Source organism: Cherax quadricarinatus, chromosome 2 (assembly GCF_038502225.1).
Source record: "Cherax quadricarinatus isolate ZL_2023a chromosome 2, ASM3850222v1, whole genome shotgun sequence".
Lineage (NCBI taxonomy): Eukaryota > Metazoa > Arthropoda > Malacostraca > Decapoda > Parastacidae > Cherax > Cherax quadricarinatus.
In genome coordinates, this window is record NC_091293.1 from 23,434,442 (window position 1) to 23,461,224 (window position 26,783).

At 42.9% G+C, this 26,783-nt stretch overlaps 1 protein-coding gene across 9 annotated transcripts in view; it reads right to left on the minus strand.

The window, feature by feature from the left end:
- Positions 1-26,783, minus strand: part of LOC128693596 (uncharacterized protein C05D11.1-like) — a gene marked incomplete at its 3' end in the record, with an annotated part of 686,932 nt that overhangs the window by 485,743 nt on the left and 174,406 nt on the right. For 3 of the 9 annotated variants that reach the window (XM_070087712.1, XM_070087706.1, XM_070087670.1), the window contains 1 exon segment: positions 5,913-6,051. 9 annotated transcript variants of the gene reach the window in all.

Below are 26,783 nucleotides of genomic sequence, written 5' to 3' on the forward strand. Positions count from 1 at the left end.
GACACCACTCACATACTACAGTCCTGGCTGACACCACTCACATACTACAGTCCTGGCTGACACCACTCACATACTACAGTCCTGGCTGACACCACTCACATACTACAGTCCTGGCTGACACCACTCACATACTACAGTCCTGGCTGACACCACTCACATACTACAGTCCTGGCTGACACCACTCACATACTACAGTCCTGGCTGACACCACTCACATACTACAGTCCTGGCTGACACCACTCACACACTACAGTCCTGGCTGACACCACTCACATACTACAGTCCTGGCTGACACCACTCACATACTACAGTCCTGGCTGACACCACTCACATACTACAGTCCTGGCTGACACCACTCACATACTACAGTCCTGGCTGACACCACTCACATACTACAGTCCTGGCTGACACCACTCACATACTACAGTCCTGGCTGACACCACTCACATACTACAGTCCTGGCTGACACCACTCACATACTACAGTCCTGGCTGACACCACTCACATACTACAGTCCTGGCTGACACCACTCACATACTACAGTCCTGGCTGACACACTACTACAGTCCTGGCTGACACCACTCACATACTACAGTCCTGGCTGACACCACTCACATACTACAGTCCTGGCTGACACCACTCACATACTACAGTCCTGGCTGACACCACTCACATACTACAGTCCTGGCTGACACCACTCACATACTACAGTCCTGGCTGACACCACTCACATACTACAGTCCTGGCTGACACCACTCACATACTACAGTCCTGGCTGACACCACTCACATACTACAGTCCTGGCTGACACCACTCACACACTACAGTCCTGGCTGACACCACTCACACACTACAGTCCTGGCTGACACCACTCACACACTACAGTCCTGGCTGACACCACTCACACACTACAGTCCTGGCTGACACCACTCACACACTACAGTCCTGGCTGACACCACTCACACACTACAGTCCTGGCTGACACCACTCACACACTACAGTCCTGGCTGACACCACTCACACACTACAGTCCTGGCTGACACCACTCACACACTACAGTCTTGGCTGACACCACTCACATACTACAGTCCTGGCTGACACCACCCACTTACTACAGTCCTGGCTGACACCACTCACATACTACAGTCCTGGCTGACACCACTCACATACTACAGTCCTGGCTGACACCACTCACATACTACAGTCCTGGCTGACACCACTCACATACTACAGTTCTGGCTGACACCACTCACATACTACAGTCCTGGCTGACACCACTCACACACTACAGTCCTGGCTGACACCACTCACATACTACAGTCCTGGCTGACACCACTCACATACTACAGTCCTGGCTGACACCACTCACATACTACAGTCCTGGCTGACACCACTCACATACTACAGTCCTGGCTGACACCACTCACATACTACAGTCCTGGCTGACACCACTCACACACTACAGTACTGGCTGACACCACTCACATACTACAGTCCTGGCTGACACCACTCACTTACTACAGTCCTGGCTGACACCACTCACATACTACAGTCCTGGCTGACACCACTCACATACTACAGTCCTGGCTGACACCACTCACACACTACAGTCCTGGCTGACACCACTCACATACTACAGTCCTGGCTGACACCACTCACATACTACAGTCCTGGCTGACACCACTCACATACTACAGTCCTGGCTGACACCACTCACATACTACAGTCCTGGCTGACACCACTCACACACTACAGTCCTGGCTGACACCACTCACACACTACAGTCCTGGCTGACACCACTCACACACTACAGTCCTGGCTGACACCACTCACATACTACAGTCCTGGCTGACACCACTCACATACTACAGTCCTGGCTGACACCACTCACATACTACAGTCCTGGCTGACACCACTCACATACTACTACATAGAAAGCCGCTTGTTATGCTGAGCACTTTGGGTAAATTAGGTAAATTTTGCCCCAGGATGCGACCCACACCAATCGACTAACACCCAGGTACCTATTATTATAGATGGGTGAACATAGACAACCGGTGTAAGGAAACTTGCCCAATGTTTCTACTCTCGCCAGGAATCGAACCCGGACACTCACCGTGTGAAGCGAGACCTTTTGCCACCAGGCCGCGTGCCACGGTGGCCTAGTGACCTACGGTATTGTAGATCATTATGCTGAGTGTACGATATTCCATGTGCATCAGCGAGAAGTGGAAACTTAGTAACAACTGTGTCCAACACTGTGACTGTATCCAACACTGTGACTGTGTCCAACACTGTGACTGTGTCCAACACTGTGACTGTGTCCAACACTGTGACTGTGTCCAACACTGTGGCCGTGTTCAACACTGTCTGTGTCCAACATCGTGTCCAGCGCAGGTCACACGATGTTGAAGTTGAGAGAGGTCAGGTTAGTGGTTATGGAAGATGATCTGCACAGACGAAAGTGTCTAGAGGCGGCGTTAACTGCTCTCAGTATCATAATCTCCCAGAAGTCCGACAGATACAGTATACCCAGACTCTTTTTCAACACTATGATGCTCATTCTGGAGATGACTCTCATGTGAAACATTCTGGAGATGACTCTCATGTGAAACATTCTGGAGATGACTCTCATGTGAAACATTCTGGAGATGACTCTCATGTGAAACATTCTGGAGATGACTCTCATGTGATACATTCTGGAGATGACTCTCATGTGATACATTCTGGAGATGACTCTCATGTGATACATTCTGGAGATGACTCTCATGTGATACATACTGTACTTAAAAACAGAAAACAAAAGATCACTGCAGCATGACTACTGGCCCATGCTGGCAGGTTTAGCTTAAAATCTACCAGTCTCACTACTGCTGCTACTACAACAACTACTGCTGCTACTATTACTACTACCACTACTAGAACTACTTCTACTACTGCTACTATTACTACTACAACGACACCTACTATTACACCTCGCTGCATATCTGACACACATTAGTAAGTATATTTACTCCTCTCTCAGTTGTCAGTATTTGCTCTGGAAAAGTCTCTTTTAGCCAAATATTTCTTGTAATAAATGTTTTCAACAATACATAAGTAACTTTGTCCAGGCACAGACTCAAGACAATGGGTTATAATAAGTGTGGATGGATATTAATGATGGTTCCAATTGCATAAAGATATATTAAAGATTATTATTAATTAATAGTTGAAAAAAGAGCTATAGTTAGATTAAATATGTAGGTTAATGAGGGAAGTTGATTGTGAGAAGTTAATGATGGTGTACTGACCGTCAGACACCAGTAGTGTGTGAGAGGTGAGGTGTACTGACCGTCAGACACCAGTAGTGTGTGAGAGGTGAGGTGTACTGACCGTCAGACACCAGTAGTGTGTGAGAGGTGAGGTGTACTGACCGTCAGACACCAGTAGTGTGTGAGAGGTGAGGTGTACTGACCGTCAGACACCAGTAGTGTGTGAGAGGTGAGGTGTACTGACTGTCAGACACCAGTAGTGTGTGAGAGGTGAGGTGTACTGACCGTCACACACCAGTAGTGTGTGAGAGGTGAGGTGTACTGACCGTCAGATCACCAGTAGTGTGTGAGAGGTGAGGTGTACTGACCGTCAGACACCAGTAGTGTGTGAGAGGTGAGGTGTACTGACCGTCAGACACCAGTAGTGTGTGAGAGGTGAGGTGTACTGACCGTCAGACACCAGTAGTGTGTGAGAGGTGAGGTGTACTGACTGTCAGACACCAGTAGTGTGTGAGAGGTGAGGTGTACTGACCGTCACACACCAGTAGTGTGTGAGAGGTGAGGTGTACTGACCGTCAGATCACCAGTAGTGTGTGAGAGGTGAGGTGTACTGACCGTCAGACACCAGTAGTGTGTGAGAGGTGAGGTGTACTGACCGTCAGACACCAGTAGTGTGTGAGAGGTGAGGTGTACTGACCGTCAGACACCAGTAGTGTGTGAGAGGTGAGGTGTACTGACCGTCAGACACCAGTAGTGTGTGAGAGGTGAGGTGTGCTGACTGTCAGACACCAGTAGTGTGTGAGAGGTGAGGTGTACTGACAGTCACACACCAGTAGTGTGTGAGAGGTGAGGTGTACTGACCGTCAGATCACCAGTAGTGTGTGAGAGGTGAGGTGTACTGACCGTCAGATCACCAGTAGTGTGTGAGAGGTGAGGTGTACTGACCGTCAGACACCAGTAGTGTGTGAGAGGTGAGGTGTACTGACCGTCGGACACTAGTAGTGTGTGAGAGGTGAGGTGTACTGACCGTAGGAGTCTAGTAGTGTGTGAGAGGTGAGATGTACTGACATTTGGACACTAGTAGTGTGTGAAAGGTGAGGTCTACTGACCGTCAGACACCAGTAGTGTGTGAGAGGTGAGGTGTACTGACCATAGGACACTAGTAGTGTGTGAGAGGTGAGGTGTACTGACCATAGGACACTAGTAGTGTGTGAGTGGTGAGGTGTCTTGACCGTAGGATACTAGTAGTGTGTGAGAGGTGAGGTGTACTGACCATAGGACACTAGTAGTGCGTGAGAGGTGAGGTGTTTTGACCGTAGGATACTAGTAGTGTGTGAGAGGTGAGGTGTACTGACCATAGGACACTAGTAGTGCGTGAGAGGTGAGGTGTTTTGACCGTAGGATACTAGTAGTGTGTGAGAGGTGAGGTGTACTGACCATAGGACACTAGTAGTGTGTGAGAGGTGAGGTGTATTGACCGTAGGGTACTAGTAGTGTGTGAGAGGTGAGGTGTACTGACCGTAGGATACTAGTAGTGTGTGAGAGGTGAGGTGTACTGACCGTAGGATACTAGTAGTGTGTGAGAGGTGAGGTGTACTGACCGTAGGATACTAGTAGTGTGTGAGAGGTGAGGTGTACTGACCGTAGGATACTAGTAGTGTGTGAGAGGTGAGGTGTACTGACCGTAGGATACTAGTAGTGTGTGAGAGGTGAGGTGTACTGACCATAGGACACTAGTAGTGTGTGAGAGGTGAGGTGTATTGACCGTAGGGTACTAGTAGTGTATGAGAGGTGAGGTGTACTGTCCATAGGATACTAGTAGTGTATGAGAGGTGAGGTGTATGACCATAAGACACTAGTAGTGTGTGAGAGGTGAGGTGTACTGACCGTAGGATACTAGTAGTGTGTGAGAGGTGAGGTGTACTGACCATAGGACACTAGTAGTGTGTGAGAGGTGAGGTGTACTGACCGTAGGATACTAGTAGTGTGTGAGAGGTGAGGTGTACTGACCATAAGACACTAGTAGTGTGTGAGAGGTGAGGTGTACTGACCATAGGACACTAGTAGTGTGTGAGAGGTGAGGAGTACTGACCATAGGACACTAGTAGTGTGTGAGAGGTGAGGTGTACTGACCGTAGGACACTAGTAGTGTGTGAGAGGTGAGGAGTACTGACCGTCGGATACCAGTAGTGTGTGAGAGGTGAGGTGTACTGACCGTAGGATACTAGTAGTGTGTGAGAGGTGAGGTGTACTGACCATAGGACACTAGTAGTGTGTGAGAGGTGAGGTGTACTGACCATAGGACACTAGTAGTGTGTGAGAGGTGAGGTGTACTGACCGTAGGACACTAGTAGTGTGTGAGAGGTGAGGTGTACTGACCGTAGGATACTAGTAGTGTGTGAGAGGTGAGGTGTACTGACCGTAGGATACTAGTAGTGTGTGAGAGGTGAGGTGTACTGACCGTAGGATGCTAGTAGTGTGTGAGAGGTGAGGTGTACTAACCGAAGGATACTAGCAGTATGAGAGGTGAGGCGTACTGACCGTACGATGCTAACAGTATGAGAGGTGAGGTGTACTGACCGTAGGATACTAGCAGTATGAGAGGTGAGGTATACTGACCGTAGGATACTAGCAGTATGAGAGGTGATGTGTACTGACCGTAGGATACTAGTACTGTGACTGAAGGGGAGAGCAGGAGCCTCGCTTCAGTCCTCCCCACCACCAGCGTCCTACACCACACACTGACATCCTCATCTCACCCACACTACCATACTCCCACACCCGCGCGCTCTCACACCCGCACACCCGCACACACTCACGCACAAACAACCGCCCGCCCGCCCGCACTCCCACCTGCGCGCCCGCACTCCAGCACGCACGCACGCGCGCAAGCAGGGTACCTCAATGCTCCCTTCTTCCTCTCCCAGTAACCGTTTCCATCCTGCTACTACCCTAGACCACTTCTTCCTGGTATACAGTTACTACTAGTACTGGTGCTACCAGTATTGCTGCTGCTGCTACCAGTACTATTGTTGCTGCTGCTACCAGAATTACTGCTGCTGTTACAAGTACTACTGCTGCTGCTACCAGAATTACTGCTGCTACTACAAGTACTACTGCTGCTGCTGCTACCAGTACTACTGCTGGTGCTGCTACCAGTACTACTGCTGCTGCTGCTACAAGTACTACTGCTGCTGCTGCTACCAGTACTACTGCTCCTGCTGCTACAAGTACCACTGCTGCTGCTGCTACTAGTACTACTGCTGGTGCTGCTACCAGTACTACTGCTGGTGCTGCTACCAGTACTACTGCTGCTGCTGCTACCAGTACTACTGCTGCTGCTACCCGTACTACTTCTGCTACTGCTACCAGTACTACTACTGCTGCTACCAGTACTACTACTGCTGAGTACTACCAGTACTACTGCTGCTGCTACCAGTACTACTGTTGCTGCTACCAGTATTGCTGCTGCTGTTGCTGCTACCAGTACTACTATTGCTGCTACCAGTACTACTACAGCTGAGTGCTACCAGTACTACTGCTACTGCTACCAGTACTACTGTTGCTGCTACCAGTACTGCTGCTGTTGTTGCTGCTACCAGTACAACTGCTGCTGCTACCAGTACTGTTGCTGCTACTACCAGTGCAATTGCTGCTGCTACCAGTACTACTGCTGTTGCTGCTACCAGTATTGCTGCGGCTGTTGCTGCTACCAGTAGTACTGCTGCTGCTACAAGTACTACTGCTGCTGCTACCAGTACTACTGCTGCTGCTACCAGTACTACTGTTGCTGCTACCAGTACTACTGCTGCTGCTACCAGTACTACTGCTGCTGCTACTGCCAGAACTACAGCTGCTGATACAAGTACTACTACTGCTGCTACCAGTACTACTGCTGCTACTACCAGTATTACTGCTGTTGCTGCTACCAGTACTACTGCTGCTGTTGCTACCAGTACTACTGCTGCTGCTGCTACCAGTACTACTGCTGCTGCTGCTACCAGTACTACTGCTGGTGCTGCTACCAGTACTACTGCTGCTGCTGCTACCAGTACTACTGCTGGTGTTGCTACCAGTATTACTGCTGCTGCTGCTACCAGTACTACTGCTGGTGCTGCTACCAGTATTACTGCTGCTGCTGCTACCAGTACTACTGCTGCTGCTGCTACCAGTACTACTGCTGGTGCTGCTACCAGTGATTCTGCTGCTGCTGCTGCTACCAGTACTACTGCTGCTGCTGCTACCAGTACTACTGCTGCTGCTGCTACCAGTGCTACTGCTGCTGCTGCTACCAGTAATACTGCTGGTACTGCTACCAGTACTACTGCTGCTGCTGCTACCAGTACTACTGCTGCTGCTGCTACCAGTACTACTGCTGGTGTTGCTACCAGTATTACTGCTGCTGCTGCTACCAGTACTACTGCTGGTGCTGCTACCAGTATTACTGCTGCTGCTGCTACCAGTACTACTGCTGCTGCTGCTACCATTACTACTGCTGGTGCTGCTACCAGTGATTCTGCTGCTGCTGCTGCTACCAGTACTACTGCTGCTGCTGCTACCAGTACTACTGCTGGTGCTGCTACCAGTGCTACTGCTGCTGCTGCTACCAGTAATACTGCTGGTACTGCTACCAGTACTACTGCTGCTGCTGCTACCAGTACTACTGCTGCTGCTGATACCAGTACTACTACTGCTGCTGCTGCCAGTACTACTGCTGCTGCTGCCAGTATTAGTACTACTGCTGCTGCTGCCAGTATTAGTACTACTGCTGCTGCTGCTGCTGCCAGTATTAGTACTACTGCTGCTGCTGCCAGTATTAGTACTACTGCTGCTGCTGCTGCTGCCAGTATTAGTACTACTGCTGCTGCTGCCAGTATTAGTACTACTGCTGCTGCTGCCAGTATTAGTACTACTGCTGCTGCTGCTGCCAGTATTAGTACTACTGCTGCTGCTGCCAGTATTAGTACTACTACTACTGCTGCTGCCAGTATTAGTACTACTGCTGCTGCTGCCAGTATTAGTACTACTGCTGCTGCTGCTACCAGTACTACTGCTGGCGCTGCTACCAGTACTACTGCTACTGCTGCTACCAGTACTACTGCTGCTGCTGCTGCCAGTACTACTGCTGCTGCTGCTACCAGTACTACTGCTGCTGCTGATACCAGTGCTACTACTGCTGCTGCTACCAGTACTACTGCTGCTGCTGCTACTAGTACTACTGCTGCTGCTGCTACCAGTACTACTGCTGCTGCTGCTGCTACCAGTACTACTGCTGCTGCTACCTGTACTACTGCTGCTGCTGCTACTAGTACTAGTGTTGCTGCTGCTACTAGTACTACTGCTGGTGCTGCTACTAGTACTACTGCTGGTGCTGCTACCAGAACTACTGCTGCTGCTGCTACTAGTACTATTGCTGGTGCTGCTACCAGTACTACTGCTGCTGCTGCTACTAGTACTACTGCAGGTGCTGCTACCAGTACTACTGCTGGTGCTGCTACCAGTAATACTGCTACTGCTACCCGGACTATTGCTGCTACTGCTGCTACTGTTACAAGTACTACTGTTGCTGCTACCAGTGCTACTGTTGCTGCTACCAGCACTACTGCTGTTGCTGCTACCATTACTACTACTGCTGTTGCTGCTACCAGTATTGCTGCGGCTGGTGCTGATACAAGTATCACTGTTGCTGCTACCAGTATTAATGCTGTTGTTGCTACCAGTACTTTTGCTGCTACCAGAATTACTTGTGTTGCTGCTACCAGTACTACTGCTGCTGCTACCAGTACTACTGCTGATGCTACCAGTAATACTGTTGCTGCTACCAGTACTACTGTTGCTGCTACAAGAACTACTGTTGCTGCTAACAGTACTACTGTTGCTGCTACCAGTACTACTGTTGCTGCTACCAGTACTACTGCTGCTGCTACAAGTACTACTGTTGCTGCTACCAGTAATACTGTTGCTGCTACAAGTACAACTGCTGCTGCTACCAGTACTACTGTTGCTGCTACCAGTACTACTGCTGCTGCTGCTACAAGTACTACTGTTGCTGCTACCAGTACTACTGTTGCTGCTACAAGTACTACTGTTGCTGCTACCAGTACTACTGCTGCTGCTACCAGTAATACTGTTGCTGCTACCAGTACTACTGCTGCTGCTACCAGTACTACTGTTGCTGCTACCAGTACTACTCTTGATGCTACCATCATAACTACTACTACTGTTGATGCTGCCATCATCACTACTACTACTACTACTGTTGATGCTACCATCATCACTACTACTACTACTGTTGATGCTGCCATCAACACTACTACTACTACTATTGATACTACCATCATCACTACTACGAATACTGTTGATGCTGCCATCATCACTACTACTACTACTGTTGATGCTACCATCAACACTACTACTACTACTACCATTGATGCTACCATCATCACTACTACTACTACTGTTGATGCTACCATCATCACTACTACTACTACTGTTGACTGTTGATGCTGCCATCATCACTACTGCTACTGTTGATGCTACCATCATAACTATTGCTACTGTTGATGCTACCATCAACACTACTACTACTGTTGATGCTACCATCAACACTACTACTACTACTACTGTTGATGCTGCCATCATCACTACTGCTACTGTTGATGCTACCATCATAACTACTGCTACTGTTGATGCTACCATCATCACTAGTAATACTACTGTTGATGCTGCCATCAACACTACTACTACTACTACTGTTGATGCTGCCATCATCACTACTGCTACTGTTGATGCTACCATCATAACTACTGCTACTGTTGATGCTACCATCATCACTAGTAATACTACTGTTGATGCTGCCATCAACACTACTACTACTACTACTGTTGATGCTGCCATCATCACTATTACTACTACTGTTGATGCTGCCATCAACACTACTACTACTGTTGATGCTACCATCAACACTACTACTACTGTTGATGCTGCCATCATCACTACTATTACTGTTGATGCTACTATCATCACTACTACTAATGTTGATGCTACCATCATCACTACTACTACTGTTGATGCTACCATCATTACTACTACTACTGTTGATGCTACCATCAACACTACTACTACTGTTGATGCTACCATCAACATTACTACTACTACTGTTGATGCTGCCATCAACACTACTACTACTGTTGATGTTGCCATCAACACTACTACTACTGTTGATGCTACCATCAACACTACTACTACTGTTGATGCTACCATCATCACTACAATTACTGTTGATGCTACCATCAACACTACTACTACTATTGATGCTGCCATCAACACTACTACTACTGTTGAAGCTACCATCAACACTACTACTCCTGTTGATGCTACCATCAACATTGCTACTACTGCTGTTGATGCTGCCATCAACACTACTACTACTGTTGATGCTGCCATCAACACTACTACTACTGTTGATGCTACCATTATCACTACTACTACTGTTGATTCTACCATTATCACTACTACTACTACTGTTGATGCTACCATCAGCACTACTACTACTGTTGATGCTACCATCATCACTACTACTACTGTTGATGCTAATATCACTACTACTACTGTTGATTCTACCATCATCACTACTACTACTACTGTTGATGCTGCCATAAACACTACTACTACTACTGTTGATGCTAACATCATCACTACTACTACTACTGTTGATGCTACCATCATCACTACTACTACTACTGTTGATGCTACCATCAACACTACTACCACTGTTGATGCTACCATCATCACTACTACTACTACTACTGTTGATGCTGCCATCAACACTACTACTACTGCTGATGCTGCCATCAACACTACTACTACTGTTGATGCTACCATCATCATTGCTACTACTGTTGATGCTACCATGATCACTACTACTACTACTGTTGATGCTGTCATCAACACTACTACTACTGTTGATGCTACCATCAACACTACTACTGCTACTACTCCTGATGCTACCATCATCACTACTACTACTACTACTGTTGATGCTACCATCATCACTACTACTACTGTTGATGCTACCATCATCACTACTACTAGTACTGTTGATGCTACCATCATCACTACTACTACTACTGTTGATGCTACCATCATCACTACTACTACTGTTGATGCTACCATTATCACTACTACTACTGTTGATGCTACCATCATCACTACTACTACTGTTGATGCTACCATCATCACTACTACTACTGTTGATTCTACCATCATCACTACTACTACTGTTGATGCTACCATCATCACTACTACTACTGTTGATTCTACCATCATCACTACTACTACTGTTGATGCGACCATCGTCACTACTATTACTGTTGATACTACAATCATCACTACTACTACTACTGTTGATGCTACCATCATCACTAAGACTACTACTACTACTGTTGATGCTACCATCATCACTACTACTACTACTACTACTGTTGATGCTACAATCATCACTACTACTACTACTGTTGATGCTACCATCATCACTACTACTACTACTACTGTTGATGCTACCATCATCACTACTACTACTACTGTTGATGCAACCATTATCATTACTACTACTACTGTTGATGCTACCATCATCACTACTACTACTTCTGTTGATGCTACCATCATCACTACTACTTCTGTTGATGCTACCATCATCACTACTACTACTACTGTTGATGCTACCATCATCACTACTACTACTGTTGATTCTACCATCATCACTACTACTACTGTTGATGCTACCATCATCACTACTACTACTACTGTTGATTCTACCATCATCACTACTACTACTGTTGATGCTACCATCATCACTACTACTACTACTGTTGATTCTACCATCATCACTACTACTACTGTTGATGCTAATATTATCACTACTACTACTGTTGATGCTACAATCATCACTACTACTACTACTGTTGATGCTACCATCATCACTACTACTACTACTACTACTGTTGATGCTACCATCATCACTACTACTACTACTACTACTGTTGATGCTACAATCACTACTACTACTACTGTTGATGCTACCATCATCACTACTACTACTACTGTTGATGCTACCATCATCACTACTACTACTACTGTTGATGCTACCATTATCACTACTACTACTACTGATGATGCTACCATCATCACTACTACTTCTGTTGATGCTACCATCATCACTACTACTACTACTGTTGATGCTACCATCATCACTACTACTACTACTACTACTGTTGATGCTACCATCATCACTACTACTACTACTAATGATGCTACCATCATCACTACTACTTCTGTTGATGCTACCATCATCACTACTACTACTACTGTTGATGGTACCATCATCACTACTACTACTGTTGATGGTACCATCATCACTACTACTACTACTGTTGATGCTACCATCATCACTACTACTACTACTGTTGATGCTACCATCATCACTACTACTACTGTTGATGCTACCATCATCACTACTACTACTGTTGATGCTACCATCATCACTACTACAACTACTGTTGATGCTACAATCATCACTGCTACTACTACTACTACTCTTGATGCTACCATCTTCACTACTACTACTGTTGATGCTCCCATCATCACTACTACTACTACTGTTGATGCTACCATCATCACTCACTACAACTACTACTGTTGATGCTACCATCATCACTACTACTACTGTTGATGCTACCATCATCACTACTACTACTACTACTGTTGATGCTACCATCATCACTACTACTACTACTGTTGATGCTACCATCATCACTACTACTACTACTACTACTACTTCTACTGTTGATGATAACATCATCACTATTACTACTAATGTTGATGCTACCATCATCACTACTACTACTATTGTTGATGCTACCATCATCACTACTACTACTACTGTTGATGCTACCATCATCACTACTACTACTACTGTTGATGCTACCATCATCACTACTACTACTACTGTTGATGCTACCATCATCACTACTTCTACTGTTGATGCTACCATCATCACTACTACTACTACTACTGTTGATGCTACCATCATCACTACTACTACTGTTGATGCTACCATCATCACTACTACTACTACTGTTGATGCTACCATCGTCACTACTACTACTACTACTGTTGATGGAACCATCATCACTACTACTACTACTGTTGATGCTACCATCATCACTACTACTACTACTGTTGATGCTACAATCATCACTACTACTACTACTACTCTTGATGCTACCATCATCACTACTACTACTGTTGATGCTCTCATCATCACTACTACTACTACTGTTGATGCTACCATCATCACTACTACTACTACTGTTGATGCTACCATCATCACTACTACTACTACTGTTGATGCTACCATCATAACTACTACTGTTGATGCTACCATCATCACTACTACTACTACTGTTGATGCTACAATCATCACTACTACTACTACTACTACTCTTGATGCTACCATCATCACTACTACTATTGTTGATGCTCCCATCATCACTACTACTACTACTGTTGATGCTACCATTATCAGTACTTCTACTACTGTTGATGCTACCATCATTACTTCTACTACTGTTGATGCTACCATCATCACTACTACTACTACTACTGTTGATGCTACCATCATCACTTCTACTACTGTTGATGCTACCATCATCACTACTGCTACTACTGTTGATGCTACCATCCTCACTACTACTACTACTGTTGATGCTACCATCATCACTACTACTACTACTGTTGATACTACCATCATCACTACTACTACTACTGTTGATGCTATCATCATCACTACTACTACTACTGTTGATGCTACCATCATCACTACTTCTACTACTGTTGATGCTACCATCACCACTACTACTACTACTGTTGATGCTACCATCATCACTTCTACTACTGTTGATGCGACCATCATCACTACTACTACTGTTGATACTACAATCATCACTACTACTACTACTACTACTCTTGATGCTACCATCATCACTACTACTGTTGATGGTACCATCATGACTACTACTACTACTGTTGATACTACCCTCATCACTACTACTACTGTTGATGCTACCATCATCACTACTACTTCTGTTGATGCTACCATCATCACTACTACTACTCTTGATGCTACCATCATCACTACTACTACTGTTGATGCTACCATCATCACTACTACTACTGTTGATGCTACCATCATCACTAGCTCTTCTGATGATGCTACCATCATCACTACTACTACTACTGTTGATGCTACCATCACTACTACTACTAATACTACTGTTGATGCTACCATCACTACTACTACTACTACTACTACTACTGTTGATGCTACCATCAACACTACTACTACTACTACTATTGATGCTACCATCATCACTACTACTACTACTGTTGATGCTACCATCAACACTAATACTACTACTGTTGATGCTACCATCAACACTACTACTACTGTTGATGCTACCATCAACACACTACTGCTTCTGTTGATTCTACCATCAACACACTACTACTACTATTGATGATACCACCATCACTACTACTACTACTGTTGATGCTACCATCATCACTACTACTACTACTGTTGATGCTACCATCATCACTACTACTACTACTGTTTATGCTACCATCATCACTACTACTACTGTTGATGCTAACATCATCACTACTGCTACTACTGTTTATGCTACCATCAACACACTACTGCTACTGTTGATACTACCATCATCAGTACTACTACTACTACTACTGTTGATGCTACCATCATCACTACTACTACTACTGTTGATACTACCATCATCACTACTACTACTACTGTTGATGCTACCATCATCACTACTACTACTACTGTTGATGCTACCATCATCACTACTGCTACTACTGTTTATGCTACCATCAACACACTACTGCTACTGTTGATGCTACCATCATCACTACTACTACTACTACTACTACTACTACTGTTGATGCTACCATCATCACTACTACTACTACTACTACTACTGTTGATGCTACCATCATCACTACTACTACTACTGTTGATACTACCATCATCACTGCTACTACTACTGTTGATGCTACCATCATCACTACTACTACTACTGTTGATGCTACCATCATCACTACTACTACTACTGTTGATGCTACCATCATCACTACTACTACTACTGTTGATGCTACCATCATCACTTCTACTACTGTTGATGCTACCATCATCACTACTACTACTACTGTTGATGCTACCATCATCACTTCTACTGCTGTTGATGCTACCATCATCACTACTGCTACTATTGTTGGTGCTACCATCATCACTACTACTACTACTACTACTGTTGATGCTACCATCATCACTTCTACTACTGTTGATGCTACCATCATCACTACTGCTACTACTGTTGATGCTACCATCATCACTTCTACTACTGTTGATGCTACCATCATCACTACTGCTACTACTGTTGATGCTACCATCCTCACTACTACTACTACTACTGTTGATGCTACCATCATCACTACTACTACTACTGTTGATACTACCATCATCACTACTACTACTACTGTTGATGCTACCATCATCACTACTACTACTACTGTTGATGCTACCATCATCACTACTACTACTACTGTTGATGCTACCATCATCACTACTACTACTACTGTTGATGCTACCATCATAACTACTACTGTTGATGCTACCATCATCACTACTACTACTACTGTTGATGCTACAATCATCACTACTACTACTACTACTGTTGATGCTACCATCATCACTACTACTACTACTACTACTGTTGATGCTACAATCACTACTACAACTACTGTTGATGCTACCATCATCACTACTACTACTACTGTTGATGCTACCATCATCACTACTACTACTACTGTTGATGCTACCATTATCATTACTACTACTACTGTTGATGCTACCATCATCACTACTACTACTACTGATGATGCTACCATCATCACTACTACTTCTGTTGATGCTACCATCATCACTACTACTACTACTGTTGATGCTACCATCATCACTACTACTACTGTTGATGGTACCATCATCACTACTACTACTACTGTTGATGCTACCATCATCACTACTACTACTACTGTTGATGCTACCATCATCACTACTACTACTGTTGATGCTACCATCATCACTACTACTACTGTTGATGCTACCATCATCACTACTACAACTACTGTTGATGCTACAATCATCACTACTACTACTACTACTACTCTTGATGCTACCATCTTCACTACTACTACTGTTGATGCTCCCATAATCACTACTACTACTACTGTTGATGCTACCATCATCACTACAACTACTACTGTTGATGCTACCATCATCACTACTACTACTGTTGATGCTACCATCATCACTACTACTACTACTACTGTTGATGCTACCATCATCACTACTACTGTTGATGCTACCATCATCACTACTACTACTACTACTACTTCTACTGTTGATGCTACCATCATCACTATTACTGCTAATGTTGATGCTACCATCATCACTACTACTACTATTGTTGATGCTACCATCATCACTACTACTACTACTGTTGATGCTACCATCATCACTACTACTACTACTGTTGATGCTACCATCATCACTACTACTACTACTGTTGATGCTACCATCATCACTACTTCTACTGTTGATGCTACCATCATCACTACTACTACTACTACTGTTGATGCTACCATCATCACTACTACTACTGTTGATGCTACCATCATCACTACTACTACTACTGTTGATGCTACCATCATCACTACTACTACTACTACTGTTGATGGAACCATCATCACTACTACTACTACTGTTGATGCTACCATCATCACTACTACTACTACTGTTGATGCTACCATCATCACTACTACTACTACTGTTGATGCTACCATCATAACTACTACTGTTGATGCTACCATCATCACTACTACTACTACTGTTGATGCTACAATCATCACTACTACTACTACTACTACTCTTGATGCTACCATCATCACTACTACTATTGTTGATGCTCCCATCATCACTACTACTACTACTGTTGATGCTACCATTATCAGTCCTTCTACTACTGTTGATGCTACCATCATTACTTCTACTACTGTTGATGCTACCATCATCACTACTACTACTACTACTGTTGATGCTACCATCATCACTTCTACTACTGTTGATGCTACCATCATCACTACTGCTACTACTGTTGATGCTACCATCCTCACTACTACTACTACTGTTGATGCTACCATCATCACAACTACTACTACTGTTGATACTACCATCATCACTACTACTACTACTGTTGATGCTATCATCATCACTAGTACTACTACTGTTGATGCTACCATCATCACTACTTCTACTACTGTTGATGCTACCATCACCACTACTACTACTACTGTTGATGCTACCATCATCACTACTACTACTGTTGATACTACCATCATCACTACTACTTCTGTTGATGCTACCATCATCACTACTACTACTCTTGATGCTACCATCATCACTACTACTACTGTTGATGCTACCATCATCACTACTACTACTACTGTTGATGCTACCATCATCACTTCTACTACTGTTGATGCTACCATCATCACTACTACTACTACTGTTGATGCTACCATCATCACTACTACTACTACTGTTGATGCTACCATCATCACTACTACTACTACTGTTGATGCTACCATCACTACTACTACTACTACTACTCTTGATGCTACCATCATCACTACTACTACTGTTGATGCTACCATCATCACTACTACTACTGTTGATGCTACCATCATCACTACTACTACTACTGTTGATGCTACCATCATCACTACTACTACTACTGTTGATGCTACCATCATCACTACTACTACTACTGTTGATGCTACCATCATCACTACTACTACTGTTGATGCTACCATCATCACTACTACTACTACTGTTGATGCTACCATCATCACTACTACTACTACTGTTGATGCTACCATCATCACTACTACTTCTGTTGATGCTACCATCATCACTACTACTACTACTGTTGATGCTACCATCACTACTACTACTAATACTACTGTTGATGCTACCATCACTACTACTACTACTACTACTACTACTACTGTTGATGCTACCATCAACACTACTACTACTACTACTATTGATGCTACCACCAACACTACTACTACTGTTGATGCTACCATCATCAGTACTACTACTACTGTTGATGCTACCATCATCACTACTACTACTACTGTTGATGCTACCATCATCACTACTACTACTACTGTTGATGCTACCATCAACACTAATACTACTACTGTTGATGCTACCATCAACACTACTACTACTGTTGATGCTACCATCAACACACTACTGCTTCTGTTGATTCTACCATCAACACACTACTACTACTATTGATGCTACCACCATCACTACTACTACTACTGTTGATGCTACCATCATCACTACTACTACTACTGTTGATGCTACCATCATCACTACTACTACTACTGTTTATGCTACCATCATCACTACTACTACTGTTGATGCTACCATCATCACTACTACTACTACTGTTGATGCTACCATCAACACACTACTGCTACTGTTGATACTACCATCATCAGTACTACTACTACTACTACTGTTGATGCTACCATCATCACTACTACTACTTCTGTTGATACTACCATCATCACTACTACTACTACTGTTGATGCTACCATCATCACTACTACTACTACTGTTGATGCTACCATCATCACTACTACTACTACTGTTGATGCATACCATCACTACTGTTGACTACTACTACTACTGTTGATGCTACCATCATCACTACTACTACTACTGTTGATGCTACCATCATCACTACTACTACTGTTGACTACCATCATCACTACTACTACTGTTGATGCTACCATCATCACTACTACTACTACTGTTGATGCTACCATCATCACTACTACTACTACTGTTGATGCTACCATCATCACTACTACTACTACTGTTGATGCTACCATCATCACTACTACTACTACTGTTGATGCTACCATCATCACTACTACTACTACTGTTGATGCTACCATCATCACTACTACTACTACTGTTGATGCTACCATCATCACTACTACTACTACTGTTGATGCTACCATCATCACTACTACTACTACTGTTGATGCTACCATCATCACTACTACTACTACTGTTGATGCTACCATCATCACTACTACTACTACTGTTGATGCTACCATCATCACTACTACTACTACTGTTGATGCTACCATCATCACTACTACTACTACTGTTGATGCTACCATCATCACTACTACTACTACTGTTGATGCTACCATCATCACTACTACTACTACTGTTGATGCTACCATCATCACTACTACTACTACTGTTGATGCTACCATCATCACTACTACTACTACTGTTGATGCTACCATCATCACTACTACTACTACTGTTGATGCTACCATCATCACTACTACTACTACTGTTGATGCTACCATCATCACTACTACTACTACTGTTGATGCTACCATCATCACTACTACTACTACTGTTGATGCTACCATCATCACTACTACTACTACTGTTGATGCTACCATCATCACTACTACTACTACTGTTGATGCTACCATCATCACTACTACTACTGTTGATGCTACCATCATCACTACTACTACTACTGTTGATGCTACCATCATCACTACTACTACTACTGTTGATGCTACCATCATCACTACTACTACTACTGTTGATGCTACCATCATCACTACTACTACTACTACTGTTGATGCTACCATCATCACTACTACTATTACTGTTGATGCTACCATCATCACTTCTATTACTGTTGATGCTACCATCATCACTACTGCTACTGTTGATGCTACCATCATCTACTACTACTACTACTACTGTTGATGCTACCATCTCACCATCATCACTACTACTACTACTGTTGATGCTACCATCATCACTACTACTATCTGTTGATGCTACCATCATCACTACTACTACTACTGTTGATGCTACTACACTACTGTTGATGCTACCACATCACTACTACTACTGTTGATGCTACAATCACTACTACTACTACTGTTCATGCTACCATCATCACTACTACTACTACTACTGTTGATGCTACCATCATCACTACTACTACTACTGTTGATGCTACAATCACTACTACTACTACTGTTCATGCTACCATCCTCACTACTACTACTACTACTGTTGATGCTACCATCATCACTACTACTACTACTGTTGATGCTACCATCATCACTACTACTACTACTGTTGATGCTACCATTATCATTACTACTACTACTGTTGATGCTACCATCATCACTATTACTACTACTGATGATGCTACCATCATCACTACTACTTCTGTTGATGCTACCATCATCACTACTACTACTACTGTTGATGCTACCATCATCACTACTACTACTACTGTTGATGCTACCATCATCACTACTACTACTACTGTTGATGCTACCATCATCACTACTACTACTACTGTTGATGCTACCATCATCACTACTACTACTACTGTTGATGCTACCATCATCACTACTACTACTACTGTTGATGCTACCATCATCACTACTACTACTACTGTTGATGCTACCATCATCACTACTACTACTACTGTTGATGCTACCATCTCACTACTACTACTACTGTTGATGCTACCATCATCACTACTACTACTACTGTTGATGCTACCATCATCACTACTACTACTACTGTTGATGCTACATCATCATCTACTACTGTTGACTACTACTACTATTGTTGATGCTACCATCATCACTACTACTACTACTCTTGATGCTACCATCATCACTACTACTACTACTGTTGATGCTACCATCATCACTACTACTACTACTGTTGATGCTACCATCATCACTACTACTACTACTGTTGATGTTACCATCATCACTACTACTACTACTGTTGATGCTAACATCATCACTACTACTACTGTTGATGCTACCATCATCACTACTACTACTACTGTTGATGCTACCATTATCACTACTTCTACTACTGTTGATGCTACCATCATCACTACTACTACTGTTGATGCTACCATCATCACTACTACTACTACTGTTGATGCTACCATCATCACTACTACTACTACTGTTGATGCTACCATCATCACTACTACTACTACTGTTGATGCTACCATCATCACTACTACTACTACTGTTGATGCTACAATCACTACTACTACTACTGTTCATGCTACCATCATCACTACTACTACTACTGTTGATGCTACCATCATCACTACTACTACTACTGTTGATGCTACCATCATCACTACTACTACTACTGTTGATGCTACCATCATCACTACTACTACTACTGTTGATGCTACCATCATCACTACTACTACTACTGTTGATGCTACCATCATCACTACTACTACTACTGTTGATGCTACCATCATCACTACTACTACTACTGTTGATGCTACCATCATCACTACTACTACTACTGTTGATGCTACCATCATCACTACTACTACTACTGTTGATGCTACCATCATCACTACTACTACTACTGTTGATGCTACCATCATCACTACTACTACTACTGTTGATGCTACCATCATCACTACTACTACTACTGTTGATGCTACCATCATCACTACTACTACTACTGTTGATGCTACCATCATCACTACTACTACTACTGTTGATGCTACATCATCACTCACTACTACTACTGTTGATGCTACCATCATCACTACTACACTATCATCACTACTACTACTACTGTTGATGCTACCATCATCACTACTACTACTACTGTTGATGCTACCATCATCACTACTACTACTACTGTTGATGCTACCACCATACTACTGTTGATGCACTACTACTACTACTGTTGATGCTACCATCATCACTACTACTACTACTGTTGATGCTACCATCATCACTACTACTACTACTGTTGATGCTACCATCATCACTACTACTACTACTGTAGATGCTACCATCATCACTACTACTACTACTGTTGATGCTACCATCATCACTACTACTACTACTGTTGATGCTACCATCATCACTACTACTACTACTGTTGATGCTACCATCATCACTACTACTACTACTGTTGATGCTACCATCATCACTACTACTACTGTTGATGCTACCATCATCACTACTACTACTGTTGATGCTACCATCATCACTACTACTACTACTACTACTGTTGATGCTACCATCATCACTACTACTACTACTGTTGATTCTACCATCATCACTACTACTACTGTTGATGCTACCATCATCACTACTACTACTACTGTTGATGCTACCATCATCACTACTACTACTACTACTACTGTTGATGCTACCATCATCACTACTACTACTACTGTTGATGCTACCATCATCACTACTACTACTACTGTTGATGCTACCATCATCACTACTACTACTACTGTTGATGCTACCATCATCACTACTACTACTACTGTTGATGCTACCATCATCACTACTACTACTACTGTTGATGCTACCATCATCACTACTACTACTACTGTTGATGCTACCATCATCACTACTACTACTACTGTTGATGCTACCATCATCACTACTACTACTACTGTTGATGCTACCATCATCACTACTACTACTACTGTTGATGCTACCATCATCACTACTACTACTACTGTTGATGCTACCATCATCACTACTACTACTACTGTTGATGCTACCATCATCACTACTACTACTACTGTTGATGCTACCATCATCACTACTACTACTACTGTTGATGCTACCATCATCACTACTACTACTACTGTTGATGCTACCATCATCACTACTACTACTACTGTTGATGCTACCATCATCACTACTACTACTACTGTTGATGCTACCATCATCACTACTACTACTACTGTTGATGCTACCATCATCACTACTACTACTGTTGATGCTACCATCATCACTACTACTACTGTTGATTCTACCATCCTCACTACACTGTTGACTACTACTACTGTTGATGCTACATCATCACTCACTACTACTACTACTGTTGATGCTACCATACATCACCACTACTACTACTGTTGATGCTACCATCATCACTACTACTACTACTGTTGATGCTACCATCATCACTACTACTACTACTGTTGATGCTACCATCATCACTACTACTACTACTGTTGATGCTACCATCATCACTACTACTACTACTGTTGATGCTACCATCATCACTACTACTACTACTGTTGATGCTACCATCATCACTACTACTACTACTGTTGATGCTACCATCATCACTACTACTACTGTTGATGCTACCATCATCACTACTACTACTACTGTTGATGCTACCATCATCACTACTACTACTACTGTTGATGCTACCATCATCACTACTACTACTACTGTTGATGCTACCCCATCACTACACTACTACTACTACTGTTGATGCTACCATCATCACTACTACTTCTACTGTTGATTCTACCATCATCACTACTACTACTACTACTACTGTTGATGCTACCATCATCACTACTACTACTGTTGATGCTACCATCATCACTACTACTACTACTGTTGATGCTACCATCATCACTACTACTACTACTGTTGATGCTACCATCATCACTACTACTTCTACTGTTGATGCTACCATCATCACTACTACTACTACTGTTGATGCTACAATCACTACTACTACTACTGTTGATGCTACCATCATCACTACTACTACTACTGTTGATGCTAATATTATCACTACTACTACTGTTGATGCTACAATCATCACTACTACTACTACTGTTGATGCTACCATCATCACTACTCTACTACTGTTGATGCTACCATCATACTACTACTACTAATGTTGATGCTACCATCATCACTACTACTACTACTGTTGATGCTACCATCATCACTACTACTACTACTGTTGATGCTACCATCATCACTACTACTACTACTGTTGATGCTACCATCATCACTACTACTACTACTGTTGATGCTACCATCATCACTACTACTACTCCTGTTGATGCGACCATCATCACTACTACGACTACTGTTGATGCGACCATCATCTCTTCTACTACTGTTGATGCTACCATCATCACTACTACTACTACTGTTGATGCTACCACTACTATCTTGATGCTACCACATACTACTACTACTGTTGATGCTACCATCATCACTACTACTACTACTGTTGATACTACCATCATCACTACTACTACTACTGTTGATGCTATCATCATCACTACTACTACTACTGTTGTTGATTCCATCATCATTACTTCTACTACTGTTGATGCTACCATCATCACTACTGCTACTACTGTTGATGCTACCATCCTCACTACTACTACTACTGTTGATGCTACCATCATCACTACTACTACTGTTGATGCTACCATCATCACTACTACTACTACTGTTGATGCTACCATCATCACTACTACTACTACTGTTGATGCTACCATCATCACTACTACTACTACTGTTGATGCTACCATCATCACTACTACTACTACTGTTGATGCTACCATCATCACTACTACTACTACTGTTGATGCTACCATCATCACTACTACTACTACTGTTGATGCTACCATCATCACTACTACTACTACTGTTGATGCTACCATCATCACTACTACTACTGTTGATGCTACCATCATCACTACTACTACTACTGTTGATGCTACCATCATCACTACTACTACTACTGTTGATGCTACCATCATCACTACTAATACTACTGTTGATGCTACCATCACTACTACTACTACTACTACTACTACTGTTGATGCTACCATCACTACTACTACTACTACTACTCTTGATGCTACCATCATCACTACTACTACTGTTGATGGTACCATCATCACTACTACTACTGTTGATGGTACCATCATCACTACTACTACTACTGTTGATACTACCCTCATCACTACTACTACTGTTGATGCTACCATCATCACTACTACTACTACTGTTGATGCTACCATCATCACTACTACTACTACTGTTGATGCTACCATCATCCTACTACTACTACTGTTGATGCTACCATCATCACTACTACTACTACTGTTGATTCTACCATCATCACTACTACTACTACTACTACTGTTGATGCTACAATCACTACTACTACTACTGTTGATGCTACCATCATCACTACTACTACTACTGTTGATGCTACCATTATCAGTACTTCTACTACTGTTGATGCTACCATCATTACTTCTACTACTGTTGATGCTACCATCATCACTACTACTACTGTTGATTCTACCATCATCACTACTACTACTGTTGATGCTACCATCATCACTACTACTACTACTGTTGATTCTACCATCATCACTACTACTACTACTGTTGATGCTACAATCATCACTACTACTACTACTGTTGATGCTACCATCATCATTACTACTACTACTGTTGATGCTACCATCATCACTACTACTACTACTGTTGATTCTACCATCATCACTACTACTACTGTTGATGCTAATATTATCACTACTACTACTGTTGATGCTACAATCATCACTACTACTACTACTGTTGATGCTACCATCATCACTACTGCTACTACTGTTGATGCTACCATCATCACTACTACTACTACTGTTGATGCTACCATCATCACTTTACTGTTACCACTGTTGATGCTACCATCCAACACTACTACTACTGTTGATGCTACCATCCATCACTACTACTACTGTTGATACTACCATCATCACTACTACTACTACTGTTGATGCTACCATCTTCACTACTACTACTACTGTTGATGCTACCATCATCACTACTACTACTACTGTTGATGCTACCATCATCACTACTACTACTACTGTTGATGCTACCATCATAACTACTACTGTTGATGCTACCATCATCACTACTACTACTACTGTTGATGGCTACAATCATCACTACTACTACTACTACTACTACTCTTGATGCTACCATCATCACTACTACTACTGCTTGATGCTACAATCATCCACTACTACTTCTACTGTTGATCTCACCATCATCACTCACTTACCACTGCTGATTGCTAATATTATCACTACCACTACCGTTGATGCCACCATCATCACTTACCACTACCATTAACTCACTGTTGATGCTACCATCATCACTACTACATTACTACATTAGCCACCGTTGATGCTACCATCAATCATCACTACTACTATTTTTGATGCTCCCATCATCACTACTACTACTACTGTTGATGCTACCATTATCAGTACTTCTACTACTGTTGATGCTACCATCATTACTTCTACTACTGTTGATGCTACCATCATCACTACTTCATTACTGCTGATTGTACCATCATACCACCTACCTAATTATTCATTGTTG